Below are 25,395 nucleotides of genomic sequence, written 5' to 3' on the forward strand. Positions count from 1 at the left end.
GAGAGTCAGTGTGTGTGGGACCCGTACCCCAGTGAGAGTCAGTGTGTGTGGAACCCGTACCCCAGTGAGAGTCAGTGTGTGTGGAACCCGTATCCCAGTGAGAGTCAGTGTGTGTGAAACCCGTACCCCAGTGAGAGTCAGTGTGTGTGGGACCCGTACCCCAGTGAGAGTCAGTGTGTGTGGAACCCGTACCCCAGTGGGAGTCAGTGTGTGTGGAACCCGTACCACAGTGAGAGTCAGTGTGTGTGGAGCCTGTACCCCAGTGAGAGTCAGTGTGTGTGGAACCCGGACCCCAGTGAGAGTCAGTGTGTGTGGAACCCGTACCCCAGTGAGAGTCAGTGTGTGTGGAACCCGTATCCCAGTGAGAGTCAGTGTGTGTGGGGCCTATATCCCAGTGAGAGTCAGTGTGTATGGAGCCCGTACCCCAGTGAGAGTCAGTGTGTGTGGGGCCTATATCCCAGTGGGAGTCAGTGTGTGTGGAGCCTGTACCCCAGTGAGAGTCAGTGTGTGTGGGACCCGTACCCCAGTGAGAGTCATAGAACATAGAACATAGAAAGCCACAGCACAAACAGGCCCTTCGGCCCACAAGTTGCGCTGATCATATCCCTACCTCTAGGCCTATCTATAGCCCTAAATCCCATTAAATCCCATGTACTCATCCAGAAGTCTCTTAAAAGACCCCAACGAGTTTGCCTCCACCACCACCGACGTCAGCCGATTCCACTCACCCACCACCCTCTGAGTGAAAAACTTACCCCTGACATCTCCTCTGTACCTACCCCCCAGCACCTTAAACCTGTGTCCTCTCGTAGCAACCATTTCAGCCCTTGGAAATAGCCTCTGAGAGTCTACCCTATCCAGACCTCTCAACATCTTGTAAACCTCTATCAGGTCACCTCTCATCCTTCGTCTCTCCAGGGAGAAGAGACCAAGCTCCCTCAACCTATCCTCATAAGGCATGCCCCCCAATCCAGGCAACATCCTTGTAAATCTCCTCTGCACCCTTTCAATGGCTTCAACATCTTTCCTGTAATGAGGTGACCAGAACTGCGCGCAGTACTCCAAGTGGGGTCTAACCAGGGTCCTATAAAGCTGCAGCATTATCTCCCGACTCCTAAACTCAATCCCTCGATTAATGAAGGCTAGTACGCCGTACGCCTTCTTGACCGCATCCTCCACCTGCGAGGCCGATTTAAGAGTCCTATGGACCCGGACCCCAAGGTCCTTCTGATCCTCTACACTGCTAAGAATGGTACCCTTCATATTATACTGCTGCTTCATCCCATTGGATCTGCCAAAATGGATCACCACACACTTATCCGGGTTGAAGTCCATCTGCCACTTCTCCGCCCAGTCTTGCATTCTATCTATGTCTCGCTGCAACTTCTGACATCCCTCCAAACTATCCACAACACCACCTACCTTGGTGTCGTCAGCAAACTTACCAACCCATCCCTCTACTTCCTCATCCAGGTCATTTATGAAAATGACAAACAGCAAGGGTCCCAGAACAGATCCCTGGGGCACTCCACTGGTCACTGACCTCCATGCAGAGAAAGACCCCTCCACAGCCACTCTCTGCCTTCTGCAGGCAAGCCAGTTCTGGATCCACAAGGCAACAGCCCCTTGGATCCCATGCCCTCTCACTTTCTCAAGAAGTCTTGCATGGGGGACTTTATCGAACGCCTTGCTGAAGTCCATATAGACCACATCCACCGCTCTTCCTTCGTCAATGTGTTTGGTCACATTTTCAAAGAACTCAACCAGGCTCGTAAGGCACGACCTGCCCTTGACAAAGCCGTGCTGACTACTTTTGATCATACTAAACTTCTCTAGATGATCATAAATCCTGTCTCTCAGGATCCTCTCCATCAACTTACCAACCACTGAGGTTAGACTCACCGGTCGGTAATTTCCCGGGCTGTCCCTGTTCCCTTTCTTGAATATAGGGACCACATCTGCAATCCTCCAATCCTCCGGAACCTCTCCCGTCTCCATCGACGATGCAAAGATCATCGCCAAAGGCTCCGCAATCTCCTCCCTCGCCTCCCACAGTAACCTGGGGTACATCCCATCCGGTCCCGACGACTTACCAACCTTGATGCCATTCAATAGTTCCAACACATCCTCTTTCTTTATGTCCACATGCTCGATCCTTTCTGTCCACCGCAAACCAGCAGTACAACCACCCAGATCCCTTTCCACCGTGAATACCGAGGTAAAGTATTCATTAAGCACCTCCGCCATTTCTAACGGTTCCGCACAAACTTTTCCCCCTTCACCTTTTAAGGGTCCTATGCCTTCACATCTCATCCTTTTACTCTTGACATATTTGTAGAAAGCCTTGGGATTCTCCTTAATCTTACCCGCCAAGGTCTTCTCATGACCCCTTCTCGCTCTCCTAATTTCCTTCTTAAGCTCCTTCCTACATCCCGTATACTCCTCTAAATCCTTAACACCTCCTAGCTCTCTGAACCTTCTGTACGCCTCTCTTTTCTTATTCACCAGGTTCATCACAACCTTCGTGCACCATGGTTCCCATACCCTACCAACACCCCCCTGTCTCATCGGAACGTTGTCATGCAGAGCTCCAGACAAACATTCCTTGAAAATCCTCCACTTTCCTTCGGTACTTTTCCCCAAGAATGCCTCCTTCCAATTTACCCGTCTAATTTCCTCGCTGATGACACTGTATTTCCCTTTACTCCAGAGAAACACTTTCCTAGCCTGCCTGATCCTATCTCTTTCCAATGCTATCGTGAAGGAGATAGTCAGTGTGTGTGTGACCCGTACCCCAGTGAGAGTCAGTGTGTGTGGAACCCGTACCCCAGAGAGAGTCAGTGTGTGTGGAGCCCGTACCCCAGTGAGAGTCAGTGTGTGTGGGACCCGTACCCCAGTGAGTGTCAGTGTGTGTGGGACCCGTACCCCAGTGAGAGTCAGTGTGTGTGGGACCCGTACCCCAGTGAGAGTCAGTGTGTGTGTGACCCTTACCCCAGTGAGAGTCAGTGTGTGTGGAACCCGTATCCCAGTGAGGGTCAGTGTGTGTGGAACCCGTACCCCAGAGAGAGTCAGTGTGTGTGGAGCCCGTACCCCAGTGAGAGTCAGTGTGTGTGGGACCCGTACCCCAGTGAGAGTCAGTGTGTGTGGGACCCGTACCTCAGTGAGAGTCAGTGTGTGTGGGACCCGTACCCCAGTGAGAGTCAGTGTGTGTGGGACCCGTACCCCAGTGAGAGTCAGTGTGTGTGGGACCCGTACCCCAGTGAGAGTCAGTGTGTGTGGGACCCGTACCCCAGTGAGAGTCAGTGTGTGTGGGACCCGTACCCCAGTGAGGGTCAGTGTGTGTGGGACCCGTACCCCAGTGAGAGTCAGTGTGTGTGGGACCCGTACCCCAGTGAGAGTCAGTGTGTGTGGGACCCGTACCCCAGTGAGAGTCAGTGTGTGTGGGACCCGTACCCCAGTGAGAGTCAGTGTGTGTGGGACCCGTACCCCAGTGAGAGTCAGTGTGTGTGGGACCCGTACCCCAGTGAGAGTCAGTGTGTGTGGGACCCGTACCCCAGTGAGAGTCAGTGTGTGTGGGACCCGTACCCCAGTGAGAGTCAGTGTGTGTGGGTCCCGTACCCCAGTGAGAGTCAGTGTGTGTGGGACCCGTACCCCAGTGAGAGTCAGTGTGTGTGGGACCCGTACCCCAGTGAGAGTCAGTGTGTGTGGGACCCGTACCCCAGTGAGAGTCAGTGTGTGTGTGACCCGTACCCCAGTGAGAGTCAGTGTGTGTGGGACCCGTACCCCAGTGAGAGTCAGTGTGTGTGGGACCCGTACCACAGTGAGAGTCAGTGTGTGTGAAACCCGTACCCCAGTGAGAATCAGTGTGTGTGAAACCCGTACCCCAGTGAGAGTCAGTGTGTGTGTGGAACCCGTACCCCAGTGAGGGTCAGTGTGTGTGGGACCCGTACCCCAGTGAGAGTCAGTGTGTGTGGGACCCGTACCCCAGTGAGAGTCAGTGTGTGTGGGACCCGTACCCCAGTGAGAGTCAGTGTGTGTGGAACCCGTACCCCAGTGAGAGTCTGTGTGTGTGGGACCCGTACCCCAGTGAGAGTCTGTGTGTGTGGGACCCGTACCCCAGTGAGAGTCAGTGCGTGTGGGACCCGTACCCCAGTGAGAGTCAGTGTGTGTGGGACCCGTACCCCAGTGAGAGTCAGTGTGTGTGGGACCCGTACCCCAGTGAGAGTCAGTGTGTGTGGGACCCGTACCCCAGTGAGAGTCAGTGTGTGTGGGACCCGTACCCCAGTGAGAGTCAGTGTGTGTGGGACCCGTACCCCAGTGAGAGTCAGTGTGTGTGTGACCCGTACCCCAGTGAGAGTCAGTGTGTGTGGGACCCGTACCCCAGTGAGAGTCAGTGTGAGTGGGACCCGTACCCCAGTGAGAGTCAGTGTGTGTGAAACCCGTACCCCAGTGAGAGTCAGTGTGTGTGGGACCCGTACCCCAGTGAGGGTCAGTGTGTGTGGGACCCGTACCCCAGTGAGAGTCAGTGTGTGTGGGACCCGTACCCCAGTGAGAGTCAGTGTGTGTGGGACCCGTACCCCAGTGAGAGTCAGTGTGTGTGGGACCCGTACCCCAGTGAGAGTCAGTGTGTGTGGGACCCGTACCCCAGTGAGAGTCAGTGTGTGTGGGACCCGTACCCCAGTGAGAGTCAGTGTGTGTGGGACCCGTACCCCAGTGAGAGTCAGTGTGTGTGGGACCCGTACCCCAGTGAGAGTCAGTGTGTGTGGGACCCGTACCCCAGTGAGAGTCAGTGTGTGTGGGACCCGTACCCCAGTGAGAGTCAGTGTGAGTGGGACCCGTACCCCAGTGAGAGTCAGTGTGTGTGGGACCCGTACCCCAGTGAGAGTCAGTGTGTGTGGGACCCGTACCCCAGTGAGGGTCAGTGTGTGTGGAACCCGTACCCCAGTGAGGGTCAGTGTGTGTGGGACCCGTACCCCAGTGAGGGTCAGTGTGTGTGGGACCCGTACCCCAGTGAGAGTCAGTGTGTGTGGAACCCGTACCCCAGTGAGTGTCAGTGTGTGTGGGACCCGTACCCCAGTGAGAGTCAGTGTGTGTGGGACCCGTACCCCAGTGAGAGTCAGTGTGTGTGTGACCCGTACCCCAGTGAGAGTCAGTGTGTGTGGAACCCGTATCCCAGTGAGGGTCAGTGTGTGTGGAACCCGTACCCCAGAGAGAGTCAGTGTGTGTGGAGCCCGTACCCCAGTGAGAGTCAGTGTGTGTGGGACCCGTACCCCAGTGAGAGTCAGTGTGTGTGGCACCCGTACCCCAGTGAGAGTCAGTGTGTGTGGGACCCGTACCCCAGTGAGAGTCAGTGTGTGTGGGACCCGTACCCCAGTGAGAGTCAGTGTGTGTGGGACCCGTACCCCAGTGAGAGTCAGTGTGTGTGGGACCCGTACCCCAGTGAGAGTCAGTGTGTGTGGGACCCGTACCCCAGTGAGGGTCAGTGTGTGTGGGACCCGTACCCCAGTGAGAGTCAGTGTGTGTGGGACCCGTACCCCAGTGAGAGTCAGTGTGTGTGGGACCCGTACCCCAGTGAGAGTCAGTGTGTGTGGGACCCGTACCCCAGTGAGAGTCAGTGTGTGTGGGACCCGTACCCCAGTGAGAGTCAGTGTGTGTGGGACCCGTACCCCAGTGAGAGTCAGTGTGTGTGGGACCCGTACCCCAGTGAGAGTCAGTGTGTGTGGGACCCGTACCCCAGTGAGAGTCAGTGTGTGTGGGTCCCGTACCCCAGTGAGAGTCAGTGTGTGTGGGACCCGTACCCCAGTGAGAGTCAGTGTGTGTGGGACCCGTACCCCAGTGAGAGTCAGTGTGTGTGGGACCCGTACCCCAGTGAGAGTCAGTGTGTGTGTGACCCGTACCCCAGTGAGAGTCAGTGTGTGTGGGACCCGTACCCCAGTGAGAGTCAGTGTGTGTGGGACCCGTACCACAGTGAGAGTCAGTGTGTGTGAAACCCGTACCCCAGTGAGAGTCAGTGTGTGTGAAACCCGTACCCCAGTGAGAGTCAGTGTGTGTGTGGAACCCGTACCCCAGTGAGGGTCAGTGTGTGTGGGACCCGTACCCCAGTGAGAGTCAGTGTGTGTGGGACCCGTACCCCAGTGAGAGTCAGTGTGTGTGGGACCCGTACCCCAGTGAGAGTCAGTGTGTGTGGAACCCGTACCCCAGTGAGAGTCTGTGTGTGTGGGACCCGTACCCCAGTGAGAGTCTGTGTGTGTGGGACCCGTACCCCAGTGAGAGTCAGTGCGTGTGGGACCCGTACCCCAGTGAGAGTCAGTGTGTGTGGGACCCGTACCCCAGTGAGAGTCAGTGTGTGTGGGACCCGTACCCCAGTGAGAGTCAGTGTGTGTGGGACCCGTACCCCAGTGAGAGTCAGTGTGTGTGGGACCCGTACCCCAGTGAGAGTCAGTGTGTGTGGGACCCGTACCCCAGTGAGAGTCAGTGTGTGTGTGACCCGTACCCCAGTGAGAGTCAGTGTGTGTGGGACCCGTACCCCAGTGAGAGTCAGTGTGAGTGGGACCCGTACCCCAGTGAGAGTCAGTGTGTGTGAAACCCGTACCCCAGTGAGAGTCAGTGTGTGTGGGACCCGTACCCCAGTGAGGGTCAGTGTGTGTGGGACCCGTACCCCAGTGAGAGTCAGTGTGTGTGGGACCCGTACCCCAGTGAGAGTCAGTGTGTGTGGGACCCGTACCCCAGTGAGAGTCAGTGTGTGTGGGACCCGTACCCCAGTGAGAGTCAGTGTGTGTGGGACCCGTACCCCAGTGAGAGTCAGTGTGTGTGGGACCCGTACCCCAGTGAGAGTCAGTGTGTGTGGGACCCGTACCCCAGTGAGAGTCAGTGTGTGTGGGACCCGTACCCCAGTGAGAGTCAGTGTGTGTGGGACCCGTACCCCAGTGAGAGTCAGTGTGAGTGGGACCCGTACCCCAGTGAGAGTCAGTGTGTGTGGGACCCGTACCCCAGTGAGAGTCAGTGTGTGTGGGACCCGTACCCCAGTGAGGGTCAGTGTGTGTGGAACCCGTACCCCAGTGAGGGTCAGTGTGTGTGGGACCCGTACCCCAGTGAGGGTCAGTGTGTGTGGGACCCGTACCCCAGTGAGAGTCAGTGTGTGTGGAACCCGTACCCCAGTGAGAGTCAGTGTGTGTGGGACCCGTACCCCAGTGAGAGTCAGTGTGTGTGGAACCCGTACCCCAGTGAGAGTCAGTGTGTGTGGGACCCGTACCCCAGTGAGAGTCAGTGTGTGTGGGACCCGTACCCCAGTGAGAGTCAGTGTGTGGGACCCGTACCCCAGTGAGAGTCAGTGTGTGTGGGACCCGTACCCCAGTGAGAGTCAGTGTGTGTGGAACCCGTACCCCAGTGAGAGTCAGTGTGTGTGAAACCCGTACCCCAGTGAGAGTCAGTGTGTGTGGGACCCGTACCCCAGTGAGAGTCAGTGTGTGTGGAACCCGTACCCCAGTGAGAGTCAGTGTGTGTGGGACCCGTACCCCAGTGAGAGTCAGTGTGTGTGGGACCCGTACCCCAGTGAGAGTCAGTGTGTGTGGAACCCGTACCCCAGTGAGAGTCTGTGTGTGTGGGACCCGTACCCCAGTGAGAGTCTGTGTGTGTGGGACCCGTACCCCAGTGAGAGTCAGTGTGTGTGGGACCCGTACCCCAGTGAGAGTCAGTGTGTGTGGGACCCGTACCCCAGTGAGAGTCAGTGTGTGTGGGACCCGTACCCCAGTGAGAGTCAGTGTGTGTGGGACCCGTACCCCAGTGAGAGTCAGTGTGTGTGGGACCCGTACCCCAGTGAGAGTCAGTGTGTGTGGGACCCGTACCCCAGTGAGAGTCAGTGTGTGTGGGACCCGTACCCCAGTGAGAGTCAGTGTGTGTGGGACCCGTACCCCAGTGAGAGTCAGTGTGAGTGGGACCCGTACCCCAGTGAGAGTCAGTGTGTGTGGGACCCGTACCCCAGTGAGAGTCAGTGTGTGTGGGACCCGTACCCCAGTGAGGGTCAGTGTGTGTGGAACCCGTACCCCAGTGAGGGTCAGTGTGTGTGGGACCCGTACCCCAGTGAGGGTCAGTGTGTGTGGGACCCGTACCCCAGTGAGAGTCAGTGTGTGTGGAACCCGTACCCCAGTGAGAGTCAGTGTGTGTGGGACCCGTACCCCAGTGAGAGTCAGTGTGTGTGGAACCCGTACCCCAGTGAGAGTCAGTGTGTGTGGGACCCGTACCCCAGTGAGAGTCAGTGTGTGTGGGACCCGTACCCCAGTGAGAGTCAGTGTGTGGGACCCGTACCCCAGTGAGAGTCAGTGTGTGTGGGACCCGTACCCCAGTGAGAGTCAGTGTGTGTGAAACCCGTACCCCAGTGAGAGTCAGTGTGTGTGGGACCCGTACCCCAGTGAGAGTCAGTGTGTGTGGAACCCATACCCCAGTGAGAGTCAGTGTGTGTGGAACCCGTACCCCAGTGAGAGTCAGGGTGTGTGGGACCCGTACCCCAGTGAGAGTCAGTGTGTGTGTGACCCGTACCCCAGTGAGAGTCAGTGTGTGTGGAACCCATACCCCAGTGAGAGTCAGTGTGTGTGGGACCCGTACCCCAGTGAGAGTCAGTGTGTGTGGGACCCGTTCCCCAGTGAGAGTCAGTGTGTGTGGGACCCGTACCCCAGTGAGAGTCAGTGTGTGTGGAACCCGTATCCTAGTGAGAGTCAGTGTGTGTGGAACCCGTACCCCAGTGAGAGTCAGTGTGTGTGGAACCCGTACCCCAGTGAGAGTCAGTGTGTGTGGGACCCGTACCCCAGTGAGAGTCAGTGTGTGTGGGACCCGTTCCCCAGTGAGAGTCAGTGTGTGTGGGACCCGTACCCCAGTGAGAGTCAGTGTGTGTGGAACCCGTATCCCAGTGAGAGTCTGTGTGTGTGGAACCCGTACCCCAGTGAGAGTCAGTGTGTGTGGAACCCGTACCCCAGTGAGAGTCAGTGTGTGTGGGACCCGTACCCCAGTGAGGGTCAGTGTGTGTGGGACCCGTACCCCAGTGAGAGTCAGTGTGTGTGGGACCCGTACCCCAGTGAGAGTCAGTGTGTGTGGGACCCGTACCCCAGTGAGGGTCAGTGTGTGTGGGACCCGTACCCCAGTGAGAGTCAGTGTGTGTGGGACCCGTACCCCAGTGAGAGTCAGTGTGTGTGGGACCCGTACCCCAGTGAGAGTCAGTGTGTGTGAAACCCGTACCCCAGTGAGAGTCAGTGTGTGTGGAACCCGTACCCCAGTGAGAGTCAGTGTGTGTGGGACCCGTACCCCAGTGAGAGTCAGTGTGTGTGGGACCCGTACCCCAGTGAGAGTCAGTGTGTGTGGGACCCGTACCCCAGTGAGGGTCAGTGTGTGGGGGACCCATACCCCAGTGAGAGTCAGTGTGTGTGGGACCCGTACCCCAGTGAGAGTCAGTGTGTGTGGGACCCGTACCCCAGTGAGAGTCAGTGTGTGTGGGACCCGTACCCCAGTGAGGGTCAGTGTGTGGGGGACCCGTACTCCAGTGAGAGTCAGTGTGTGTGGGACCCGTACCCCAGTGAGAGTCAGTGTGTGTGGGACCCGTACCCCAGTGAGAGTCAGTGTGTGGGGGACCCGTACCCCAGTGAGAGTCAGTGTGTGTGGGACCCGTACCCCAGTGAGAGTCAGTGTGTGTGGAACCCGTACCCCAGTGAGAGTCAGTGTGTGTGGGACCCGTACCCCAGTGAGAGTCAGTGTGTGTGGGACCCGTACCCCAATGAGAGTCAGTGTGTGGGGGACCCGTACCCCAGTGAGAGTCAGAGTGGTGCCATTGTTTTCTCGACCAGTAACTATAGTAACCGTTTATGTGGCTTTGGCAACTTTGGTTCTCTTCATCCTCTTTCTCCTCATCAAGTTGACTTTTGGAGTCTTTAGGCCCACTAATAAGAGGAGAAGTCGTGGCCGCGACTTTGTCAGCCAGCTTCTGAGAAACGTGCCTCTTGGGAACCTGTTTGGAGGAAATGAAATGCAGTGAGATTCGATGGCGAGGGTTGGTGACATGGGCAGCCATTTCAGAGTGAATGGAATTGGCCTCATTCCTCACACCTTCTGCCTCGATTTACTCCTGTCTCCATCAAGACACCGCTCACTACAGATCTTTCTGCCTACTCCTTTCCCACTGCACACTGAATTCACCAGAGACCTCAGCGAGAGTGGAAACTGGCAGCAAACCCGTTCTACCGCAGAGAACTCCGAATATCAGAGCAAACTCTTAAGAAATGCAAGATTGTATTTGTCAGAGTTTCAATGATAAAATCACATCGGTAATGTTGAGAAATAGCGAAGGAGAACATGGAAATGGCAGATATGTTTGTGTGTGTGATATTTAAAACATCTTCCACAGAATGTGAATGTTGCTAGCAAGGTTAGCATTCCAACTGGCTCTGGAACGGAGTGCCCCGCTCAGCCATTTCATAATCTGTGACTCTGGAGTCACATGTAGGCCAGTTAGAACATAGAACAGTACAGCACAGAACAGGCCCTTCGGCCCACCATGTTATGCCGAGCTTTATCTGAAACCAAGATCATGCTATCCCACTCCCTATCATCCTGGTGTGCTCCATGTGCCTATCCAATAACCGCTTAAATGTTCCTAAAGTGTCTGACTCCACTATCACTGCAGGCAGTCCATTCCACACCCCAACCACTCTCTGCGTAAAGAACCTACCTCTGATATCCTTCCTGTATCTCCCACCACGAACCCTATAGTTATGCCCCTTTGTAATAGCTCCATCCACCCGAGATGGCAGATTTCCTTCCCTAAAGGACATTAGTGAACCAGATGGGTTTTTCCGACAATCGACAATGGTTTCATGGTCATCAGTAGATTCTTAATTCCAGATTTTTAAAAATTGAATTCAAATTCTACCGTCTGCTGTGGCGGGATTCGAACCCAGGTCCCCGGATGATTAGCTGAGTTTCAGGATTAACTAACTCGCGATAATACCACTCGGCCATCGCCTTCCCAGGGTATTGGTGAGACCACGCCCAGAGCAGTGTGCACAGTTCTGGACACCGAGTGACAAAAGTTCACGAGACTGTTCCCTGGGGTGAAGAGGGTTGTCCGATGATGACCGGCTGAGCAAATTGGATCTCGATTCTCTGGACTTTAGAAGAATGAGCGATGATCTCAGTGAAAGCTACAGGATTCTGAGGGGATTTGATGGGGTAGACGCTGAGAGATTGTTTCTGCTGGGGGGAATCTAAAACACGGGGGCACAGTCTCAGGATAAGGGGCCAATCATTACGGACTGAGATGGGGAGAAATCTCTTCACTCAGAGGATTGTGAAACTTCGGAATTCTCCATCCCAGAGGGCAGTGGATGCTCCATCATGGAATAGATTCACATCTGGGACAGGATCGTGGGATAGGATAGCAAAGTAAAGTTGAGGTAGAAGGTCAGCCATGACCTACTGAGTACTAGACCAGGCTCGAGGGGCTGAATGGCCACCCCTGCCCCTGTTTATGTTCTTATGCAACATCACCGAGTGATATCACTCAATGACATTGCTATTTTCCTCATTCCCACCCCCACCCCCACTCCCTCCCCTCCCCCCTCCCTCCCCCACTCCCTCTCCTCCCCCACTCTTCCACCTCACTCCTCCCCTCCCTCAATCCTCCACCCCTCCCTCTACCTTCCCCTCCCTCATTCCTCCCTCCGTCACTCCCCCTCCTCCATTCCCTCTATCCTCTCCTCCCTATCTTTTCCTTTCTTAAAGGTTACTGAGAGAGACAAGAGATGAAATTGCTGGGCCTCTAACAGAAATCTTTGTTTCTTCATTGGACACAGGTGAGGTCCCAGAGGATCGGAGGATAGCAAATGTGGTCCCGTTATTTAAGAAGGGTAGCAAGGATAACCTGGGTAATTATTGGACAGTGAGCTTGACGTCCGTGGTAAGGAAATTGTTGGAGAAGATTCTTAGAGATAGGATATATGTGCATTTAGAACTGAATAATCTCATTCGCGATAGACAGCATGGTTTTGTATGAGGGAGGTCATGCCTCACAAATTTGGTTGAGGTTTTTGAGGAGGTGACAAAGGGATTGACGAGGGAAGGGCCGTGGATGTCGTCTACATGGATTTTAGTAAAGCGTTTGACAAGGTCCCTCATGGCAGGCTGGTGCAAAAGGTTAAATCTCACGGGATCAAAGGTGAACTATCTAGATGGGTACAGAACTGGCTTGGCCATAGAAGACAGAGGGTAGCAGTGGAGGGGTCTTTTTCTGATTGGAGGTCTGTGACTAGTGGTGTTCCGCAGGGCTCTGTACTGGGACCTCTGCTGTTTGTGATATATACAAATGATTTGGAAGAAGATGTAGCTGGTGTGATCAGTAAGTTTGCGGACGACACAAAGATTGCTGGAGTTGAGAATAGTGATGAACATTGTCAGAGAATACAGCAGGATATTGAAGATTGGCTGTCTAACAGAAAACAGAGAGTAGGTATAAATGGGTGCTTTTCTGGTTGGCAATCCGTGACTAGTGGCGTGCCGCAGGGATCGGTGCTGGGGCCTCAACTATTTACCATATACATAGACGATCTGGAGGAGGGGACCGAGTGTAGGGTAACAAAGTTTGCGGATGATACAAAGATGAGTGGGAAAGCAAATTGCGTGGAGGACACAGAGAGTCTGCAGAGAGATTTGGATAGGCTAAGTGAGTGGGCAAGGATCTGGCAGATGGAGTATAACGTTGACAAGTGTGAGGTTATCCACTTTGGAAGGAATAATAGGAAAAGGGACAATTATTTAAATGGTGAAAAATTACAACATGCTACTGTGCAGAGGGACCTGGGGGTCCTTGTGCATGAATCACAAAAACTCAGTTTGCAGGTGCAGCAGGTGATCAAGAAGGCGAATGGAATGTTGGCCTTTATCGCGAGAGGGATGGAGTATAAAAGCAGGGAGGTCATGCTGCAACTGTACAGGGTACTGGTGAGGCCGCACCTCGAGTACTGTGTACAATTTTGGTCCCCTTATTTAAGAAAGGATATATTAGCTTTGGAGGGGGTACAGAGAAGGTTCACCAGGTTGATTCCGGAGATGAGGGGGTTAGCTTATGAGGAGAGATTGAGTAGACTGGGCCTGTACTCGTTGGAGTTCAGAAGGTTGAGGGGAGATCTTATAGAGACATATAAGACAATGAAGGGGCTCGACAGGGGAGAAGCAGCGAGATTGTTTCCACTTACAATGGAAACAAGAACTAGGGGGCATAGCCTCAAAATACAGGGGAGTCAATTTAGAACAGAGTTGAGGAGGAACTTCTTCTCCCAGAGGGTAGGGAATCTTTGGAATTCTCTGCCCAATGAAGCAGTAGAGGCTACCTCGTTAAATGTGTTTAAGTCACAGTAGATAGATTTTTAACCATTAAGGGAATTAAGGGTTATGGGGAGCGGGCGGGTAAGTGGAACTGAACCCACTATCAGATCAGCCATGATCTTATTGAATGGCGGAGCAGGCTTGAGGGGCCAGATGGCCTACTCCTGCTCCTATTTCTTATGTTCTTATATAGATAGGCTGGAAAATTGGGTGGAGAAATGGCAGATGGAATTTAATCCAGATAAATGCGAAGTGATGCATTTCGGTAGATCTAATGCAGGGGGGAGCTATACAATAAATGGCAGAACCATCAGGAGTATAGACACACAGAGGGACCTGGGTGTACAAGTCCACAGATCCTTAAAGGTGGCAACACAGGTGGAAAAGGTGGTCAAGAAGGCATATGGCATGCTTACCTTTATTGGATGGGGCACAGAGTATAAAAGTTGGCAGTTATATAGAACGTTGGTTAGGCCACATTTGGAATACTGCGTCCAGTTCTGGTCGCCGCACTACCAGAAGGACGTGGAGGCGTTAGAGAGAGTGCAGAGGAGGTTTACCAGGATGTTGCCTGGTATGGAGGGTATTAGCTATGAGGAGAGATTGAGTAAACTAGGGTTGTTCTCCCTGGAAAGATGGAGGTTGAGGGGCGACCTAATAGAAGTTTATAAAATTATGAAGGGGATAGATAGGGTGAACAGTTGGAAGCTTTTTCCCAGGTCAGAAATGACAAACACAAGGGGTCACAAGTTCAAGGTGAGGGGGGCAAGGTTCAACACAGATATGTGGGGGGCGTATTTTACACAGAGGGTGGTGGGGGCCTGGAATGCACTACCAAGCAAGGTGGTTGAGGCAGACACGCTAGGATCATTTAAGACTTATCCAGATAGCCACATGAACAGACTGGGAATAGAGGGATACAAACGGATGGTCTAGTTAGGAACACATGATCGGTGCAGGCTTGGAGGGCCGAAGGGCCTGTTCCTGTGCTGTATTGTTCTTTGTTCTATCCTTCCCCTCCCTCCTCATCATTATTTATCCTCAACTTCCCTCATCTCCTCCTCACTGCTCCCTCAGTTTCTCCCAGAGACCTCTATCGAAAAGGCTCTTTCTCCTCCTTTATCCTCCCTCTTACCCCTAACCCCGACCTACAACTCTTCATCCTCAACGTCCCTCATCCTCTTCCACTCCCCTTCTCTCCAATGTCCTCCCCTTACCCTCACACAACTCCTTTCCTCCCTCTCCCTCCATCTTCCCATTCCAGTATTAGAGCCAATCCTCTTTCTCTCTCTCTCTGTCTCTCTCTCTCTCTTTCCATCTATGTCTCTGTCTCTCTCTCTGTGTCTCTGCCTCCTCTGTACCTCTCTCTTCCCCTTCTCTCTCTCTCCCCCTCTGTCTCTCTCTCTCTCCCCCCATCCCCCTCTCTGTCTCTCCCTCTCCCCCTCTCTCTCTCTCTCTGACTCTGTAGTGTAGGTTAGATGGGCTTTAGATTGGTTTCACTGGTCGGTGCAACATCGAGGGCCGAAGGGCCTGTACTGCGCTGTAATGTTCTATGTTCTATATCCCTCTCTCTCTGACTGTCTCTCTCTCCCCTCTCTGTCTCTCTCTCTCTCTGTCTCTCTCTCTCTCTCTTTCTCTCTCTCTATCTGTCTCTCTCTCTATCTGTCTCTCTCTCTATCTGTCTCTCTCTCTAGTCAAACTGAACATTCCAGATGCTGAAAACAAACTAAATAAAAGGCCAGTTTACCAGCTGCCTGGAATAACAAACCAGTGATTAACTGGTGAGTTCTGGTGTTAACTAGTGCTGGGATGGCCTTCTCTGTGCTGGTTGTTGCTGGGTTTAATATGGAGAGTCAGACAGACCCCATCTCTCCCACACCTCCCTCCATCATCTCACTGATCCAACACACACTCCATTCATCCCTTGTTATTTGGACATGAAATGTGGGTGTCCTTGGCAAGAGGAGGTGGTGTTGAGCTGCCTTCTGGAATGCAATGAAGATGCGTTGCCCAAGGAAGCTTGGTGAATTGCTGCAGTGCATCTTGTAGATAGTAAGAACATAAGAACATAAGAAATAGGAGCAGGAGTAGGCCATCTAGCCCCTCGAGCCTGCCCCGCCATTCAATAAGATCATGGCTGATCTGACGTGGATCAGTACCACTTACCCGCCTGATCCCCATAACCCTTAATTCCCTTACCAATCAGGAATCCATCCATCCGCGCTTTAAACATATTCAGCGAGGTAGCCTCCACCACCTCAGTGGGCAGAGAATTCCAGAGATTCACCACCCTCTGGGAGAAGAAGTTCCTCCTCAACTCTGTCTTAAACCGACCCCCCTTTATTTTGAGGCTGTGTCCTCTAGTTTTAACTTCCTTACTAAGTGGAAAGAATCTCTCCGCCTCCACCCTATCCAGCCCCCGCATTATCTTATAAGTCTCCATAAGATCCCCCCTCATCCTTCTAAACTCCAACGAGTACAAACCCAATCTCCTCAGCCTCTCCTCATAATCCAAACCCCTCATCTCCGGTATCAACCTGGTGAACCTTCTCTGCACTCCCTCCAATGCCAATATATGGTACACATGCTGTGACTGAGCGTCGGTGGAGGAGGGAGTGAATGTTTGTGGATGAGGTGCCAATCAAGCGGCTGCTTTGTTCTGGATGGTGTCGAGCTTCTTGTGTTGGAGCCGCACCATCCAGGCAAGTGGGGAGTATTCCATCACACTCCTGACTTGTGTCCTTGTAGATGGTGGACAGGCTTTGGGGAGTCAGGAGGTGAGTTACTCACCGCAGGATTCCCAGCCTCTGACCTGCTCTTGTAGCCACTGTGTTTCTGTGGCTGGTCCAGTTCAGTTTCAGATCAGGGTGTTAAGTGGGGTATTCAGCAATAGTAACACCATTGACTGGGAGATAGGTTCTTTCCCTCAGGTCCAGTGGGGATGGTCTAGTGGGGATGGTCTAGTGGGGATGGTCCGGTGGGGATGGTCCGGTGGGGATGGTCCGGTGGGGATGGTCCGGTGGGGATGGTCCGGTGGGGATGGTCCGGTGGGGATGGTCCAGTGGGGATGGGGGGGGGGGGGGGAGGGGATGGTCCCTGGGGTGGTGGGGGGGGCTCTGGGGGGAGGCGACGATCCGGGGGGGGACGGTCCGCTGGGGATGGTCCGAGTGGGATGGTCCAGGGGGGTGGGGATGGTCTGGTGGGGGGAGGGGATGGTCCGTGGGGGTGGGGGGGTGGGAGGGGATGGTCCCTGGGGGTGGGGGGGGGGGGGGGGGGGGGCTCTGGGGGGAGGTGACGATCCGGGAGGGGGGGAATGGTCTGCTGGGGATGGTTCGAGTGGGATGGTCCGGGGGGTGGGGGGGGGGTTGGGGGGTGGGGGGCCGGTGGAGGGGTGGATGGTCTGCCAGGGATGGTCTGGAGGAGATGGTCCGGGGGGGAGGCGGGTGGATGGTCTGCCGGAGATGGTCAGCTGAGGATGGTCTGGAGGAGATGGTCTGCTGGGGATGGTCTGGAGGAGATGGTCTTCTGGGGATGGTCTGCTGGGGATGGTCTGGAGGAGATGGTCTGCTGGGGATGGTCTGGAGGAGATGGTCTGCTGGGGATGGTCTGGAGGAGATGGTCTGGAGGAGATGGTCTGGAGGAGATGGTCTGCTGGGGATGGTCTGGAGGAGATGGTCTGCTGGGGATGGTCTGGAGGAGATGGTCTGGAGGAGATGGTCTGGAGGAGATGGTCTGGAGGAGATGGTCTGGAGGAGATGGTCTGGAGGAGATGGTCTGGAGGAGATGGTCTGGAGGAGATGGTCTGGAGGAGATGGTCTGGAGGAGATGGTCTGGAGGAGATGGTCTGGAGGAGATGGTCTGGAGGAGATGGTCTGGAGGAGATGGTCTGGAGGAGATGGTCTGGAGGAGATGGTCTGGAGGAGATGGTCTGGAGGAGATGGTCTGGAGGAGATGGTCTGGAGGAGATGGTCTGGAGGAGATGGTCTGGAGGAGATGGTCTGGAGGAGATGGTCTGGAGGAGATGGTCTGGAGGAGATGGTCTGGAGGAGATGGTCTGGAGGAGATGGTCTGGAGGAGATGGTCTGGAGGGGATGGTCTGGAGGGGATGGTCTGCTGGGGATGGTCTGCTGGGGATGGTCTGCTGGGGATGGTCTGCTGGGGATGGTCTGCTGGGGATGGTCTGCTGGGGATGGTCTGCTGGGGATGGTCTGCTGGGGATGGTCTGCTGGGGATGGTCTGCTGGGGATGGTCTGCTGGGGATGGTCTGCTGGGGATGGTCTGCTGGGGATGGTCTGCTGGGGATGGTCTGCTGGGGATGGTCTGCTGGGGATGGTCTGCTGGGGATGGTCTGGAGGAGATGGTCTGGAGGAGATGGTCTGCTGGGGATGGTCTGCTGGGGATGGTCTGGAGGAGATGGTCTGCTGGGGATGGTCTGCTGGGGATGGTCTGGAGGAGATGGTCTGCTGGGGATGGTCTGGAGGAGATGGTCTGCTGGGGATGGTCTGGAGGAGATGGTCTGCTGGGGATGGTCTGGAGGAGATGGTCTGCTGGAGATGGTCTGGAGGAGATGGTCTGGAGGAGATGGTCTGGAGGAGATGGTCTGGAGGAGATGGTCTGGAGGAGATGGTCTGGAGGAGATGGTCTGGAGGAGATGGTCTGGAGGAGATGGTCTGGAGGAGATGGTCTGGAGGAGATGGTCTGGAGGAGATGGTCTGGAGGAGATGGTCTGGAGGAGATGGTCTGGAGGAGATGGTCTGGAGGAGATGGTCTGGAGGAGATGGTCTGGAGGAGATGGTCTGGAGGAGATGGTCTGGAGGAGATGGTCTGGAGGAGATGGTCTGGAGGAGATGGTCTGGAGGAGATGGTCTGGAGGAGATGGTCTGGAGGAGATGGTCTGGAGGAGATGGTCTGGAGGAGATGGTCTGGAGGAGATGGTCTGGAGGAGATGGTCTGGAGGAGATGGTCTGGAGGAGATGGTCTGGAGGAGATGGTCTGGAGGAGATGGTCTGGAGGAGATGGTCTGGAGGAGATGGTCTGGAGGAGATGGTCTGGAGGAGATGGTCTGGAGGAGATGGTCTGGAGGAGATGGTCTGGAGGAGATGGTCTGGAGGAGATGGTCTGGAGGAGATGGTCTGGAGGAGATGGTCTGGAGGAGATGGTCTGGAGGAGATGGTCTGGAGGAGATGGTCTGGAGGAGATGGTCTGGAGGAGATGGTCTGGAGGAGATGGTCTGGAGGAGATGGTCTGGAGGAGATGGTCTGGAGGAGATGGTCTGGAGGAGATGGTCTGGAGGAGATGGTCTGGAGGAGATGGTCTGGAGGAGATGGTCTGGAGGAGATGGTCTGCTGGGGATGGTCTGCTGGGGATGGTCTGCTGGGGATGGTCTGCTGGGGATGGTCTGCTGGGGATGGTCTGCTGGGGATGGTCTGCTGGGGATGGTCTGCTGGGGATGGTCTGCTGGGGATGGTCTGCTGGGGATGGTCTGCTGGGGATGGTCTGCTGGGGATGGTCTGGAGGAGATGGTCTGCTGGGGATGGTCTGCTGGGGATGGTCTGGAGGAGATGGTCTGCTGGGGATGGTCTGGAGGAGATGGTCTGCTGGGGATGGTCTGGAGGAGATGGTCTGCTGGGGATGGTCTGGAGGAGATGGTCTGCTGGGGATGGTCTGGAGGAGATGGTCTGCTGGGGATGGTCTGGAGGAGATGGTCTGCTGGGGATGGTCTGGAGGAGATGGTCTGCTGTGACTGTTCCTTGCCACTTCACTGATGATCAAGAGCAAACTGATGGGCAATGATTGGCTGAGATGCTGGGGACCTCCGGAGGAGGCGGAGATGGAGCATCCACTCGGCACTTCTGGCTGAAGATCGCTGTGAATACTTCAGCCTCATCTTTTTCTCTGATGTGCTGGGCTCCTCCATCACTGAGGATGGGGATATTTGTGGAGTTTCCTCCTCCAGTGAGCTGTTTAATTGTCCACCACCTTTCTCGACTGGATGTGGCAGGACTGCAGAGCTTAGATCTGATCCGTTGGTTGTGGGATCGCTCAGCTCTGCCTGTCACTTGTTTAGCCTGCAAGTATTCCTGTGTTGTAGCTTCACCAGGTTGACACCTCATTTTTAGGTGTGCCTGGTGCTGCTCCTGGCATGTCCTCCTGCACTCTCCATTGAACCAGGGTTGATCCCCGGGCTTGATGGTATTGGTTGAGTGGGGGATATACCAGGCCGTGAGGTTGCAGGTTGCGGTTGAGTACATTCTGTTGTTGCTGATGGCCTGGTAAATCTTCGCTGTACTCCCTCTATAGCAAGGACATCCTTCCTCAGATAAGGAGACCAAAACTGCACATAATACTCCAGGTGTGGCCTCACCAACGCCCTGTACAATTGCAGCAAAACATCCCTATCCCTATGAAGGCCAACATACTGTTTGCCTTCTTTACTGCCTGCTGCACCTGCGTGCTTACTCTCAGCGACTGATGCACGAGGACCCCAAGGTCTCGCTGAGTATCCACCTCTCTCAATTTACACCCATTCCAGTAATAATCTGTCTTCCTATTATTGCTCCCAAAGTGGATAACCTCACATTTATCCACATTATCCTGCATCTGCCATGCAGATGTCCATTCACTTAGCCCATAAATGTGAGGTCATCCATTTTGGTTGGAATAACAGCAAAATGGACTATTATTTAAATGGTAAAAAATTGCAGCATGCTGCTGTGCAGAGGGACCTGGGTGTCCTTGTGCAGGAATCTCAAGGAGTTGGTTTGCAGGTGCAGCAGGTAATTAAGAAGGCAAATGGAATTTTGTCCTTCATTGCTAGAGGGATGGAGTTTAAAAACAGTGAGGTTATGTTGCAGCTGTATAAGGTGCTGGTGAGGCCACACCTGGAGTACTGTGTACAGTTTTGGTCTAGAAGCAGGGATAGAAGCAGGGAAGTAGTTTCCACTGGCAGGTGAAACTAGAACTAGGGGGCATGGCCTCAAAATAAGGGGAAGCAGATTTAGGACTGAGTTGAGGAGGAACTTCTTCACACAAAGGGTTGTGAATCTGTGGAATTCCCTGCCCAGTGAAGCAGTTGAGGCTCCCTCATTGAATGTTTTTAAGGCAAGGACAGGTAATGTTTTGAACAGTAAAGGAATTAAGGGTTATGGGGAGCGGGCGGGTAAGTGGAGCTGAGTCCACAACCAGATCAGCCATGATCTTATTGAATGGTGGAGCAGGCTCGAGGGGCCAGATGACCTACTCCTGCTCCTAGTTCTTATGTTCTGTCCAAATCACGCTAAAGCATCTCTGCACCCTCCTCACAGCTCACCCTCCACCCAACTTTGTATCATCTGAAAAATTTGGAGATAATACATTCAGTTCCCTCTTCCAAATCATTAATATATAATGTGAACAGTTGGGGTCCTGGCACAAATCCCTGCCGAACCCGACTAGTCACTGACTGCCAATCAGAAAAAGACCCATTTATGCCAACTCTTTGTTTCCTATCTGCTAAGCAGCTTTCTATCCATCTCAAGACATTCCCTGCAATCCCATGTGCTTTAACTTTACACAGTAGTTGTGGTGAACCACTGTAGTATTGTCTGTTTGTGTGATATGCCTGGACACGCCCCTGCTGCCTCAATCCGGGACTCCGCCCTTCTCTGGGTATAAAGGCGACTGCTCTCCGCCCCTTTTGCCTCAGTTCGGATTAGCTATCGGTTCGGGTGTGCTCCAGTTCTTTCGTTAATAAAAGCCTGTTATTTCGCAACAACGAGTCTTTGCGTAATCAATGGTGCATCAGTAGTCTGTTATGTGAGGCCTTGTCGAAAGCCTTCTGAAAGTCTAAATAAACCACATCCACTGGTTCTCCTCGGTCAACTCTACTAGTTACATCCTCAAAGAATTCCAATAGATTCGTCAAGCATGATTTCCCTGTTGTAAATCCATGCTGACTTTGTCTGATTATCCCACTGCCTTCCAAATGCTGAGTTATGAAACCCTTGATAATGGAGCAACTTCCCCAGTGCCGACGTTAGGCTCACTGGTCTATAGTTCCCTGTTTTCTCTCTACCTCCCTTTTTGAACAGTGGACTTACATTAACTACCCTCCAATCTGTAGGAACCAGTCTAAAGAATTGTGGAAAATAACCACCAATGGATCTACTATTTCCAGCGCCACTTCCTGAAGTACTCTGGGATGAAGATTATCAGGACCTGGAGATTTATCCACCTTTAATCCCATCAATTTCCCCAAAACTATTTCTCTACTAATGCTGATTTCCTTCAGCTCCTCACTCAACTTGTTTCTCTCAGCACTTGTACATTATTCATGTCTTCCTTTGTGAAGACTGAAGCAAAGAACAAATTTAATTCCGCGGCCATTTCTTTATTCCCCGTTATGAATTCTCCCGTTTGGGACTGTAAGGGGCCGACATTCGTTTTTGTCAATCTTTTTCTCTTTAGATATAGAAACCGTTACAGTCAGTTATTATGTTCCCCGCTAGCTTACTTTCAATCTCTATTTTTCCTTCTTAATCAATCCCTTGGTCTTCCTTTGCTGAATTTTAAACTGCTCCAAATCCTCAGGCCTATTGTAAGTATGTTTTTCCTCTTGTTGTGGTGAGGGAACGAGCCTGATCAGTAGTGCTGCTACCGAGCCACTCTTGGTGATGGACAGTGAAGTCCCACCCAGAGCGCATTCTGCACCCTCGCCACCCTCAATGCTTCCTCCATGTGGTGATCAACATGGTGGAGTACCGATTCATCAGCTGAGGGGGGACGGTACGTGGTAACCAGCAGGACGTTTCCTTGTCCATGTTTGATCTGGTGCCATGAGACTTCATGGGGTCCGGAGTCGATGTTGAGGACTCCCAGGGTAACTCCCTCCCGACTGTATATCACTGGGCTGCTGCCACCTCTGCTGGGTCTGTCCTGCCGGTGGGACAGGACATTCCCAGGAATAGTGATGGTGGTGTCTGGGACATTATCTGGAAGGTTTGATTCTGTGAGAATGACTGTGTCAGGCTGTTGCTTGGCTAGTCTATGAGACAGCTCTCCCAGTTTCCACACAAGCCCCCAGATGTTAGCGAGGAGAATGTCGCAGACTCAACAGAGACTTTGTTGTTTCCGGTGTCGAGATCGATGCCAGGTGTTCTGTCCAGTTTGTAGCATTTTGGTACAACAGAGTGGTTTGCTCGGCCATTCCAGAGAGTAATTAAAAATCAACCACATTGCTGTGACTCTGGAGCCACATGTAGGCCAGACCAGGTAAGGACGGCAGATTTCCTTCCCTAAAGGACATTAATGAACCAGATGGGTTTTTCCGACAATCGACAATGGTTTCATGGTCATCGTTACTAAGGTGAGCTTTTATCCCACATTGATTTGTTTGGAACAAAGAACAGTACAGCACAGGAACAGGCTCTTCGGCCCGCCAAGCCTTCGCCGATCAAGATGCACGAACTAAACTAAAACCGTCTGCATTTACAGAGTCCGTATCCTTCCATTCCCATCCTATTCATGTATTCATCTAGTTGCCCCTTAAATGCCGCTATCGTACCCGCTCCCACCCCCTCCCCGGGCAGCGCCTTCCAGACATTCACCACCCTCAGATTTAATTGAATTTAAATTCTCATGAGTTGCTGTGGTGAGATTTGAACTCTGGAATCATGATTCCAGTCAGGTGACCAGTGTATAACCATTCCATTGCCCCAACCTCGCCCATTCGAGTCAGTCCATTAATCCCCAGCATGTTAGCGTTTGAGAATTGAGTCAGGAATTTCAAACTGAAGAGTTTCTGTCCAGTGATGGAGCGACAACTTCGCTTTTTGTCAAACTGCGTTGCTCTCATTTTTACATAGAGTTATTTTGTTATTATGACACAATGTAGGGCCATTCGGACCATCGGGGCTATGCTATCTCTCTGTCATGCAATCCCCGTCCCTCTGCAAGTTTCGTTCCCTCAAACAGCCATCCCAATTTGCTTTTGAAATTATCGATTGTCTCCACACCAGCAGCCAATTAAATACCAACTCGCCTGGTAAAAACTTTCCTTATAATCCTTCCCCCCTCCCCTCCCCTCATCCTCCTCCCCCTTCCACCCCTTCCCTCTCCTTCCTCTCCCCCTTCATTCCCTCCCCTCCCTCCCCCCCCTCCCCCCCCATCCCCTCCCCCTCCATCCCCCTCCCCTCCCCCTCCTCTCCCCTCCATCCCCTCCCCTTCCTCTCCCCTCCATCCCCTCCCCATCTTCCTCTCTCCACCACCCTCCCCTCACCACCCCCTCTCCCCCTCCTCTCCCCTACATCCCTTCATCCTCCTCTCTCAATCCCCCTCCTCTCGCCACCCCCTCTCCCCCTTCCCTCCTCTTTCCAGCCCCTCCCCTCTCCACTCCACCCTCCTCTCCCCTCCACCCCCTCCCTCTGCTTATCCATGCCCCTTGACTCCACATTCTTCATACCCATTCTGCTCCTCCTCCAGCACCTGAATGCCCAACCCCGCAGTCTGATTCCCCTCTCGCCTATCCTCTCCCCACTCTTCCTTCCCGATGTTAACCCCTCATCTTTAACTCACCCTCTCCCTCTGCCCCTTCTCCCAGCTCCCCACTTCAGGGGACAAGGAACTGAACTGGGGAAACTCACACACAAACACAAAGCTGCAATTTCGTAAAGCATTTCAGAAACGCATCAAAACCAGCTTCAAGCTGCAGAAAGTTTCCTTACCAATTCAGGCCGCACATTTGTGAGTCATGGAACATCCGAAATAGGCAACAGAGCGATGGATACTGCTCTCTCACTGGAAGCTTCAACAAGGTGAAGCAGAGCTGAGCCAGCACATTGCGCCTCTGACATCAGCTCATCCTGCAAGCAGAGTCCAATCAAATGCAACTCACCAATGCTGCCACTGCAGGCCACCGATATGACCCTGTCACCTATTGACAAGAGGTAAACAGAGAGGCCATGAACCCATCAACAGCCTTTAACCTTTCAGTCGCCAATGTGCAGTGCACAGGCCCACACAACACAGCAGCTCACATCATACCAGCTAATCGACGGATAACAGAACCCCGGGAGTGAGTTACAGACTGGAATCTAATCGAGGGGTTCGGGGTGGTTTATATATAGAATAACAGATACCCAGGAGTGAGTTACAGACTGGAATCTAATCGAGGGGTTCGGGATGGTTTATATATAGAATAACAGATGCCCGGGAGTGAGTTATGGACTGGAATGTAATCGAGGGGTTCAGATGGTTTATATAAAGAATAACAGATACCCGGGAGTGAGTTATGGACTGGAATCTAATCGAGGGGTTCGGGATGGTTTATATAAAGAATAACAGATACCCGGGGGTGAGTTACAGACTGGAATCTAATCGAGGGGTTCGGGGTGGTTTATATTTAGAATAACAGATACCCGGGAGTGAGTTACAGACTGGAATCTAATCGAGGGGTTCGGGGTGGTTTATACATAGAATAACAGATACACGGGAGTGAGTTACAGACTGGAATCTAATCGAGGGGTTCGGGGTGGTTTATATTTAGAATAACAGATACACGGGAGTGAGTTGCAGACTGGAATCTAATCGAGGGGTTCGGGGTGGTTTATATAAAGAATAACAGATACCCGGAAGTGAGTTATGGACTGGAATCTAATCGAGGGGTTCGGGGTGGTTTATATATAGAATAACAGATACCCGGAGTGAGTTACAGACTGGAATCTAATCGAGGGGTTCGGGATGGTTTATATAAAGAATAACAGATACCCGGGAGTGAGTTATGGACTGGAATCTAATCGAGGGGTTCAGATGGTTTATCTAAAGAATAACAGATACCCGGGAGTGAGTTATGGACTGGAATCTAATTGAGGGGTTCGGGATGGTTTATATATAGAATAACAGATACCCGGGAGTGAGTTACAGACTGGAATCTAATCGAGGGGTTCGGGGTGGTTTATATATAGAATAACAGATACCCGGGAGTGAGTTACAGACTGGAATCTAATCGAGTGGTTCGGGGTGGTTTATATATAGAATAACCAATACCCGGGAGTGAGT

The 25,395-nt window shown here is 53.2% G+C and overlaps 1 long non-coding RNA gene across 1 annotated transcript in view; it reads right to left on the reverse strand.

Annotated features, from left to right (window-relative positions):
* Nucleotides 1-24,261, reverse strand: part of LOC144486502 (uncharacterized) — a 29,774-nt gene extending 5,513 nt beyond the window's left edge. The window contains exons 1-2 of the long non-coding RNA XR_013496274.1: nt 24,063-24,261; nt 9,844-9,991 (exon numbers count right to left, since the gene is read on the reverse strand). This is a non-coding gene — a long non-coding RNA (uncharacterized LOC144486502). The remainder of the gene's footprint in view (nt 1-9,843; nt 9,992-24,062) is intronic.
* Nucleotides 24,262-25,395: the final 1,134 nt, after the last annotated feature.

The sequence above is a fragment of the Mustelus asterias genome, unplaced genomic scaffold (assembly GCF_964213995.1).
Source record: "Mustelus asterias unplaced genomic scaffold, sMusAst1.hap1.1 HAP1_SCAFFOLD_373, whole genome shotgun sequence".
NCBI lineage: Eukaryota > Metazoa > Chordata > Chondrichthyes > Carcharhiniformes > Triakidae > Mustelus > Mustelus asterias.